This window comes from Carassius gibelio, chromosome A14 (assembly GCF_023724105.1).
Source record: "Carassius gibelio isolate Cgi1373 ecotype wild population from Czech Republic chromosome A14, carGib1.2-hapl.c, whole genome shotgun sequence".
Classification (NCBI taxonomy): domain Eukaryota; kingdom Metazoa; phylum Chordata; class Actinopteri; order Cypriniformes; family Cyprinidae; genus Carassius; species Carassius gibelio.
In genome coordinates this window covers 12,572,014-12,582,169 of record NC_068384.1, presented here as the reverse complement: position 1 = coordinate 12,582,169, position 10,156 = coordinate 12,572,014, and the positions used below count along the sequence as shown (strand labels likewise).

At 38.0% G+C, this 10,156-nt stretch overlaps 1 long non-coding RNA gene across 1 annotated transcript; it reads left to right on the top strand.

The window, feature by feature from the left end:
* Positions 1-1,148: 1,148 nt before the first annotated feature.
* On the top strand, positions 1,149-8,362 carry LOC128027522 (uncharacterized). Its single transcript, XR_008186749.1, has 2 exons — positions 1,149-6,697; positions 6,797-8,362. It is a non-coding gene; the product is annotated as an uncharacterized LOC128027522 (long non-coding RNA).
* Positions 8,363-10,156: the final 1,794 nt, after the last annotated feature.

Genomic DNA, 10,156 nt, shown 5'->3' with positions numbered 1-10,156 from the left:
CCATCTAGTGGTTAACTTTCAAATGAAAAAAAAAAACCCAGGCCCAAATATGCAGCTCTTTCCACACTTTTCAATTCGTCACATTAAGATCTTAATTAGGTTTTAATACGTTTTTACATACCGCGTTGTGGCGCAAAATGACAAGATGAAATAGAAACGAATATAACCATAGGGAGTAAAACGAGACAAAGTTATTTTAGCAGTAGGTTGTAAAGTCACTGCATGATGATGACGAATCTGCGAAGTCACTTCAGAAGCTGTCGCACAGATGACGAGAGCAGCCGAGAATAATAAATCATTCGTACGTGCATGTTTTAGGAATGAAAAACAAATTTAATCATTTACATACATTTTGGAGATTAAATAATTTAATTTAACTTTGATGATCCCTAAAATGTAAACCCAAACTGTTGTGTTTATTTAGTGCAGTGTAATATAAACCCGTTTAACAGATTAATTGATGCTTACTAACGGAGTACCAAAAGCTTCATCACTAAACAGGTTTTTACCGGCCCATTACATGATGAATGTTTAGATATTAACAGGCAATCCACTGGAATTTCGTGTTTTAAAGAGCATGTGAACTGCCCTTCCCCCTCATCCCGATGTGAACGTCAGCACAAACACTAGAGGAGACGTGCTGGGGGTCGCGTTTGCCCCTCACCCAATCTGTCAATGCATTGTGAGGAGTTCCTTCAAAATAGCCACTGCGAATTCCGTTTAAATGTACCTTTATTCATTTAATCAGAAGCGGTTTACAAATGAGAAACGTACAGCACAAGTAAAGCACTAGATCAAAACAAAAAACAATGGACCGAATCCCTCATTTTTCATGATGGGCCATTTATTTAACCTTATATCGTATAATGTATATTTCTTGACCTCCAAAAAAGCAGGGTTATTTTCGCAAAACTTTCCATCTGGATTAAACTAGAACATTCTGGCATTTAGTTGATCTATCGTCTTTTTCAAGCCAAAAAAATGTTACACGCATGCGCACTGGGGCACTGCAGTAGAAAGAAAAGAAGATCGTGCACTAAAACCGGTTTTATCTGGATTGAAAGATGGGGGTTGTGTTATCCATGTTGTATTCATCCGCACTGCGCTTCTGACGTAACTGTTTTTGTTTGAAAAGAACATTTGTGATGATGAATCGCCTTGCGTTTCTGAGTAGCTGTGAAAATCTTGATCTTACAGGAGTGGAAATGGTGGGGAATTTCTTTTAGAAAACTTTCCATGTAGTCTGCTTTTAGATTTGGCCAATGTTTGCTTTCTAATTCGACTTTGTGTCTTATATGAGGTGTTTCCCTTACGAAAAATAACCATGGTTTTATTATAGTAAAGCTGTAGTAACCCATGTTTTTTTGGCGTGTTGACTACAATTTACATAACCACAGATTTACTGTAAATACCATGGTTAAACTATGGTTAATATAGCAAAACCATGGTTAATTTGAGGTTACCATGGTTTAACTACAGTAAGCATGTTTTTTAAAATGTATTATTTGTATTAAAACCATGGTTAATTTTCGTATACACAATGTATCATAAACCAGGATATTGTTTTTGATTACATGCTCAATTTCACGTATAACAGTGTTCATAATTGTTCATAGAAACATATATTTGGCGGGTCTACTCTATATATCTTTGAAACAACTCTTAAAAATTGCATTCAAAATTATTTTGAGAGGAACTATTTTTTAATCACGCGGCGGAAGGAGCTGAAACCGACCGGCTATCTACCCCCTTGGTCTATAAAAACCATGGTAACAACAAAGCACGTCAGGACGGGGTGAGGCGCTCAGGAAGGCAGGCAGGGCCCGGTGAACTGGTGACGTGATTTCGCTTTATTATATTTTACTTTTCTGAAGATAACTATAGGCACTATTCTTTGTCAACGGTTTCTCTTTCAAGCTTATTCTTACTTTGTTACAGTTGACTATACTAAAGCGTTTTATTAATTACCTTTAACGTGAAGAAGATTTAATGAAAGCTTTATTATACATTAAAAGTACTTTTTTTGAAGAAATAGTTGACGAGACGTTTTGTAATACGGAAGACAAAAAAAAAAAGCTTTTTAACGTTATAGATGTGTTATGCTGATTTTACTACTATCTAACGTTTAACCATCTGATTAATAGCTTAAACCAAGCACAGCTATGACCATGTTATCTTATTTTATTAAGCTAGTTTTAAATATATTATTCTTTCAACGAGATTTTTATGAAGTGACGTGACTTAAAAGCTTTTTTTCGGTACTTTCTCATTCTTAACGTTAGCAACGCCTTTTCAAAATGGCGCTCGCGACGGTTAGCAGATCCAAGATCACGAGGAGAACAATCCGACAAGATTTAGATCATTTAAAAAAAGAAGAAAAAGAGGAGGCATACGTTTCTTTTGTCTGCAAACCATAACAGAACAACCAGTAACCGCTTACTGTTAAGATAAACACCGGGCATACAGAAAACTAGTCTTTTTATTTATTTTTTGAAGCTTTTGGAGAAGCCCGTCTAATTCCATTTATTAATAAGAAACCTGAACATCAAGTGAGCTCATACTTGAAGAAATGGACGACGGTTATAGTTGAAGCTTATTTGTTTCTGAAGATTTTTTTTTACGTAAAACCAGTTTTTCGACCATCAATTCATGAATAAAAAAAAAAAGAAAAGAAAGAAAGAAAAGATTTAATCAGCTACGATGACGCACTTCTGAACGACGCATCTAAAAGATCTCTTTTACGGACTGAGTCACGTGTTGCGTAACAGCTGTGAAATTGGAGCGTAGCTTGTTTTTCATTATCCAAAAATATCAGAAGACTGAAGTACGGAGTAAAGGAGAAATGGACTGAGTTTAATTAATCCAGTAACGACCTAGCGCTTAGATGACAACGGATGGAAGAACAGATCGTCAGCAGAGGCCAGGACCAGGGAGAATCAGGACAAGATGGCGGGCCAGGCAGGACCAGAGGGGAACCAGGGGAGGATCAGAGGGCACAGAGCAGGCAACAGCAGCAGTATCCAGATGGGGGAGCCAGATCCACAAGGCAGATTAGCGTCAGAACAACTTACGCCACCAGAGGGAGCTCAGCTGGTCTAGATCAGAGCAAGCCAAAGATGAATGTCCCAACAGCAGCAGAGAAAGAAAGAGGGCTCACAAGCAGAGTATCAGGGGTCTTCGCCATAGCAAAGTCATGAAGAGGGCATTTGGTTTGTATGGGTAGAGGTATCCTGTGTAATATTGAAGTCATTTCAGTAGCTTTTGCATTCCAGAACACCTTTGCTCGCGAAGTTCTGTTCTTTCCTTTTCAGGCGTGGTGAGTGACAGTGTTTGAAATTCCGATGTGTCATCTTTCCTGTTGTTGGCCAAGTCTGATGAATGGCGTTAGTGTGCTGTGGAGATGACCATCTTTAATCGACCACGCCTCCGCTACGTTTTGGTTATAGGCCCTTGGAAAAGCCGTCCCCATATCCGCTTAAATCCATTAGGTCTGTCCTGAGAAGCAATCTACATGCGAAGGGTTTTTCGGAGTTGAAGTTCCCCTGAGTCCGTCCCTACACGACACAACTACCTCTACTGCCACCCCCGCTACGTCAGGCCGACATATGATGCCAGGGCAGCTGCGTATTGCCTGCCGGTAAAATTTTTGACGAGTTCATGCATGAATTTTAATTATATTAAAGCAACAGTGCTTTTATTTAACAAAAAAAAAAGGAAAAAGCAACACGTTCTTTAAAAAAAAAAAAAAAAAAAGTGCCACTGTAAAAGTATTAACATACAGATTTTGCAAATGCAGTTTCTGAGTAGTTGCATAATGTTATTGCACAGTGTTTTGGGGGTTTGGGAGGGGCAAATGCGTTTCTCGAGTTCTCTTTCCCACAGGCCCTGGTCACATTAGAGGCGATAGAACAAAAAGGGATTCCAGGATGTTGTGTGGACCCTTTTAAAGTCAAATTGTTGACTCCTGTAACGATTCTTACAAAGCTACAAGGAAAGCCTCTACTTTGATGGGATTTAGGAAGGTACCTCATTGAATTTGTTAAGTCGTGTTTGGAATTTGTGAACCATATACGTGCATAAATATATATCGGTATTTAATGTCTGGGATTGTAATGGGCAATGGGGTGGGAGGGGTGTGGGCCGTTAACCCAAATCTTTTCCTAGACTTTGCAGCTTGTGAAAGCGGCTTTATGTAAGGGTGCAGTGGCTTGAATAGCGCTGTATGGGGGAAGGAACCACCAGTGTGTCTGCCAGTGGATGAGTGGCCCTGTTACAAGGCTTCCATGGCAGCTAGACCAGCGTTTACATCTTTGGTAATGCGGCATGGGATCAAACGCTTCCATTTATTTAACACATCATGATGGCACTCTTTTGTCTCATTATTGAATGGTGTATAGATATTGGTTGTATGTATTGATATTGTTTATGGGGTTTGTAGATCTTGGGGGGATTGCATAATTTTGACTCTTACAGATTGAAACAAACCCTCAAAGAACAAAGCTGGTGGTCCAACCAATATCTGCTCCACCCCCCCACTTAAAGAGCAAAGCTACTTCAATAGAGGCCAAGATGCTTTTATCGTTTTCTAATGGCAAGTAATTGGGTATTCATGTAAATGGCATTCATTTGCTTTTGTCTGTCATTGTATTGTACTTGAATACAATTTGATGGCTAAGTGTCTATGCAGTAATTGTATTAGTTGCTTATTGTTTGGTTAAAATTTTGTATCTTTATGAGCGGGGATGTGTGTAGGCTTTCTTTTCCTCCCCCTTTGCATTTTTCAGTGTGCAGTGTTCCCTGAATGCTTTCAACTGAAGATGTCATCCTAACATTGTATGTAAAGATTTGCTTTCGCATCAATCAACTTCAGCCTCTTTTGGTCACGTAAGGTCACTAAGCAAGCCCATTTGCTCCTAACATTTTTCCATTAATAGTCTGTTACTATTGTTAAGCTGTGTGGTCGAGCACTTATTACAAATTAGCTTTGTAATTTGTATGTAAGTGTACATTCTGTAACTGTTCCCATTTTCAGTTAATAAATGCATAGCTTGTTGTGATTGAAATATTTTGGTATGCATTTTGTTTCTTGGGGTATGTCTGGGGCTTTCTTGGGTATTTCTCTGTGCTTTTTCAGGTGTGAGTGTAAAGCTTGGCGCTTTTTGTAGAGCTTGGATGCCAGGGCTTGATGTCGACTCTGTTCAAGGTGGAGAGGCAGATCAGTCCAGTTCTACTGTACTCAGATCGAAGGAAGAAAGGCAAAATATACTAATTTAACTTGAAGATATGCTTTATGCATTAAATTGTAGTCTCTTATACATAAGCCTACCCTTTTAATACCTGATTCTTGTAGACTTTGTTTTTACTTGGATATTGGGCTGTTTTGTAAGGGTGGGCAGAGGGGGTCTTTTGTTTTTGCCATTTTTGGTCTTGCAGAATATTACGAAGCCTCGTGAAGAATGCCACTTCATCCGGTCCCACTGAATACTTCGGCAGGCAGGACAATTTGTTGTGCTACAGAAGATTTTCAACTGTACTTTACTTTTAAAATGTTTAATTACCCAGCCACTGCTCTGCGCAACTGTGCAGGGTGACAGTTGCTTTACAAATGTATAGCAATAGTCTGTTCAGCTGTTGCACAAATGTGCTCCAAACTCCAAATTTAGAGTGGCTGGGAAAAGCTGTGCAACTGTGCAGCTATATTTGGCACTGGCTATATAGCCAAAAGTTTTCTGGAAAATATTTGTTTGGGGTGGGGAGGGCTTTGCACTATTCTCTCTCTTCTGCAGAAATCTCATCAGCCAGCTGTGTGGTGAAAGTTACATGATGTCGTCCTGTGGAGTCTGTAGTTAACAGGTGTCTGAATCTTTAAACTTGATTGTAGAATCCTCATGTAACATTTTGTAATCTTCAGTAACATCAATCACCTATGCTTCAGAAGCTACACTTTTTCTTAAATTTTTTTTTATGCTTCATGCACTTTTAAGTGTCTTTTACATCTCTTAACTCCTTTAGTATTGAAGTCAGTGTGGTGGAAGTGTTTGTGTGTAGAAGCTCTTTGTTTCAGATTACCCGTCTGTCCCCCGCCTTCTCAACTGCATCTGAATGCGAGGCTGTCTGTGAGAGCAGTTGCCCTGGTGAATGTCTTCACTTTAATGAATGGCGATCAAATCCCCCACCATGCGCTTGATCTTTGTCCTATCCTCGGAAGCCCTTCGCTGAAGCCCCCCTGTGTGTCTGCGCGTCTTTCCCGTTTTTCTTTTTTTTTTTTTTTCTTTTCTCCAATTCTTCATTTTCTTAGGTCAATTTCACTTAGGGAGCAAAATTGTCTTGTGTCGTCTGGGAGAGCTCTAACCGCCTGATGAAACATCCAGTCGCTCTGATCAACTTCATTCGTCATTTTGCTGCTAATTGAGCATCGCTCTGCTGCTATCTGCTGAGTTAAGTACATGTAGTTGATCTTAATCTTATGTGTGGGTAGAACAAGCACTCACTTTTTCATAAAAATGCATGCACTTAACACTTGCACTAAAAATTCAATCAAATCCAATGTTAGTGTTTGGAATTTGGTAGCTTTGGGGAGGGTTGGGGCAACACTTTCTCTCTTTTCAGGTATGCTGTTGTGATGCATCTAAAATTGAGATCGAGCCGTAACATGGGATTGGATGGATGTGCTTGCGTCAAAGCAATTGCGTAACAAGTATTTGCAATGGATTGTAAATTTATTTAAATTTTATTGGGAAGTGGAGGGAGGGGGGTGTGGTCATGTAAAATGTTTTGCTCTGTTCTTTCATTGCAGCTGTAGACTTTCTAAAACTTTACTCTGAAGAGTTGGGTGTAAAGCGTCAATGGCTGAAGATAAGTTTTTACGAGCACTTTTGCCTTCTAAAGATTGTAAAATGAAAATAGTTCGGGGAGTCTTTGGGGGGGAACGGAAAAACCCTGCGAGCATCTGTCTAGTTACAGGAAAGGTGATTTCCCAAAGGCAGGATTTTGTTCTGGCCATGTTGGTGGGATTTCGAGACCTGGACCGTTGTTTGGTGGTAATTGACATTTGAATTACATTGGTTATGACACATTGGGGTTGGGCAGGGTGGGGGGGCTCTAAACTCTTCTCTTTCTGTTTCAGCTTTTAAATGAGAACATGTCACAACTGAATGCAAGTGCAACCTTGTTCAAGACCTTGCTGGTCAGAGATTTGATCTTCCAAGCATATGAAAATTACCGTTACTTCAGTAGTAGCAATGACATTTTGAATGTTTTGAAGAGTTTATCCGGGGATTGGGGGGATACCTGCAGTCTTTGTGTAGTTTCAGGCTAAAGAAGAAGAGCCATAGAAGACCAGAGTGTTGTAGAGCAGCAGGTTTGAGGTTTTTCTTTTCCTGAGGGAATAATCTTAGGATTTTTCCTTCAGGTTTTGCTTTTTTAACCTCATAAGAAAAAAAGCAAAAGACTCCGGTGGAGGCACTCCTGATTCTCAGGACGGGGTTCAATTCCCTGCGGCGTCTTTGCTTTCTAACCTCTGCTCAAGTTATATTTTTAGTGTACTCCTTTAGTTGAGATAATTTTTTCTTATTTTGATAATGGCCCTATGTCAACTTTGATTTTGTATATACAGGTTCAAATCCATATTTAAGGTATCCTAAATCATTGCTTTATAAATTTATTTAATGCATTTGAACTGTGGTATTTCTGAAATCCTGCATTAATTTAGTTATCAGTTTACAGCTACTAGTTGTAGTTGAGTAGTTTATGTACCTCATTAGTCTTCGGTTGTAACGACAAAGGGTTTAGTTCTCCAGGGTCCATGTATTGTTGGCTGCTTGTATAGTTGCACAATTTTATGACCTGGTGAATTGGCATTATAGTACATTAAGTCTCAGAACTGAACCTTCATCTGTGTCAGGTTTTAATAAATGTATATATTTTTTAAATTCATGGATGAGTTTGTTATATAATGCCACCTGTTTTAATGGAATGTTTTGTTTATTTTGTATTGATTGCATTCATCTCAATAATTAACTTTTTTTTGTTTAATATGCAATGATCAAGGTAGTATATTTAGTCCATAGGGACATTGAGTTATTTTATTTTACTTGTGCATGTAACTACTTTAGGTTGAAAAATAACATTTATGGGGAAACCGTACCAGGGACGGGCAGTTTTGTGCATGTGTTATGGGGTGATGTGCACTGAGCAACATGATTGGCTCGAAGGTCCTAATCAGTCCTTCAGTGTATCTTTTTACATATTATAAAAAGTGGGCTGGAAGTCTTGGTGTTATCTTTTTGCACACAGACTAAAGCTGTATGTAAACCACCTTATTCTCTGCAGATAATTAAAGCAATGCAATGCAAAGACAAAACTCTGCTTGGTTTTTCATTCTCAATCTCTACAAATTATTGAATTAGAATTTCCAAGACACCTGTTTTTCCATTTCAGTTAATAATTTGAGTTCACTTTTGCATGCTCAATTGTGTATGGGTTCATAATACAGATCCACATGGCTGAAAATGATGTTAGTGCTCATGTTGATTATTATTACTTGGAAATTGGCTATTATTGTCTTTGGGCCATTTCTTTCCAAAGTTGAGGATGTCACAATCCAAGGCAAACTCATCCACTTGGAGTTTTAATTGGCCAGGATATTTGTATTATATCAGGGTATTGATAATAGTTCAGCCATTTTTCCTCATAACACTTTTCACCAATTATTTTTATTTAATTATCTTTTTTTAAAGTTGAGTTTTGTCTGAATGTATACCAGTGTGGTTTTAGTCATGACCATAATCAGGGTTTGAAAATTTGTGAGGTCTTGGTTGGGGTTAAGAATTGTGCTCATTATACATGTGTATCTCAAAAATTAGAATATCATTATGGAAAAGATCTTTATTTTTTGAAAATTAAATAAAACAAAAAGCAAACTTTATTATAACATAGATTAATAGCACACAAACTGAAATACTTCCAGAGTTTTTATTTTTATTCTGATGGTTACGATTTACAGCTTAGGTTAATTCAATATCTCAAAAAATTTTAATATTACATTTTGAGCTTGATTAGTTTGATTTAAGTTTAATTTTGAGTAGAAATACTGGGTACCTCTTGATCTAGTTTAAAACATGCAACCACAATTATGGGAAATTCTATTAACTCGACAATTGTCCATAAGACAATCATCAACACCCTCCACAAGGAGGGTAAGTCACAGAAGGTCAATGCTGAAAGGGCTGGCTGTTCACAGAGTGCTGTATCAAAATATATTCATAGAAAGTTAACTGGAAAGAAAAAGTGTGGTAGGAAAAGGTGCACAGGTGAATATTGTCAGTAAAAGCAGATACAAGAACTTGTGAGAGAATCAGAATCAGAATGAGCTTTATTGCCAGGTATGTTTACACATACGAGGAATTTGTTTTCGTGACAGAAGCTCCGCAGTACAACATAATGACAGCGACAGAACATAAAACACATAATAAAAGAATAAAAAATACAAATAAGTAGATAGTGCATGACAATATACAAATGACAATTGTAGGCAGGTATATTACAAAATGCAGTTATGTATGTACATATATATTATGTGCAAAATTTAAGTGTATACTAAGTATGTGTGTTAGATAAATAAAGTGTATGTGTATATAAATATCAAGTGTAGTGTGTTCGCCGTTATTATCAGCTGTTCATAAGATGGATTGCCTGAGGGAAGAAACTGGTCCTGTGTCTGGTCGTTCTGGAGCTCAGTGCTCTGTAGCGTCGACCAGATGGCAACAGTTCAAAGAGGGAGTGTGCTGGATGTGAGGGGTCCAAAGTGATTTTGACAGCCCTTTTTCTCACTCTGGATAAGTACAGTTCTTGAATAGATGGGAGAGTTGAACCGATGATTCGCTCGGCAGTCCGGACTACCCTCTGTAGTCTCCTGAGGTCAGATTTAGAAGCTGAGCTGAACCAGACAGTTACTGAAGTGCAGAGGATGCACTGAAAAAAGTGTTTCATTGGATCAAAGTAAAAAAATTGCGTCAACTTGTTACATCTAATTACTTTACTTTTTATCAACTTAAAATTTTTACTTTGAAAAGAATTAACTATCTATTGCTTAGCCAAAGCAAAAAGTATCTCAAAATCAAATAATATTTTTAAGTTCAATGAGATCTCAAATTAT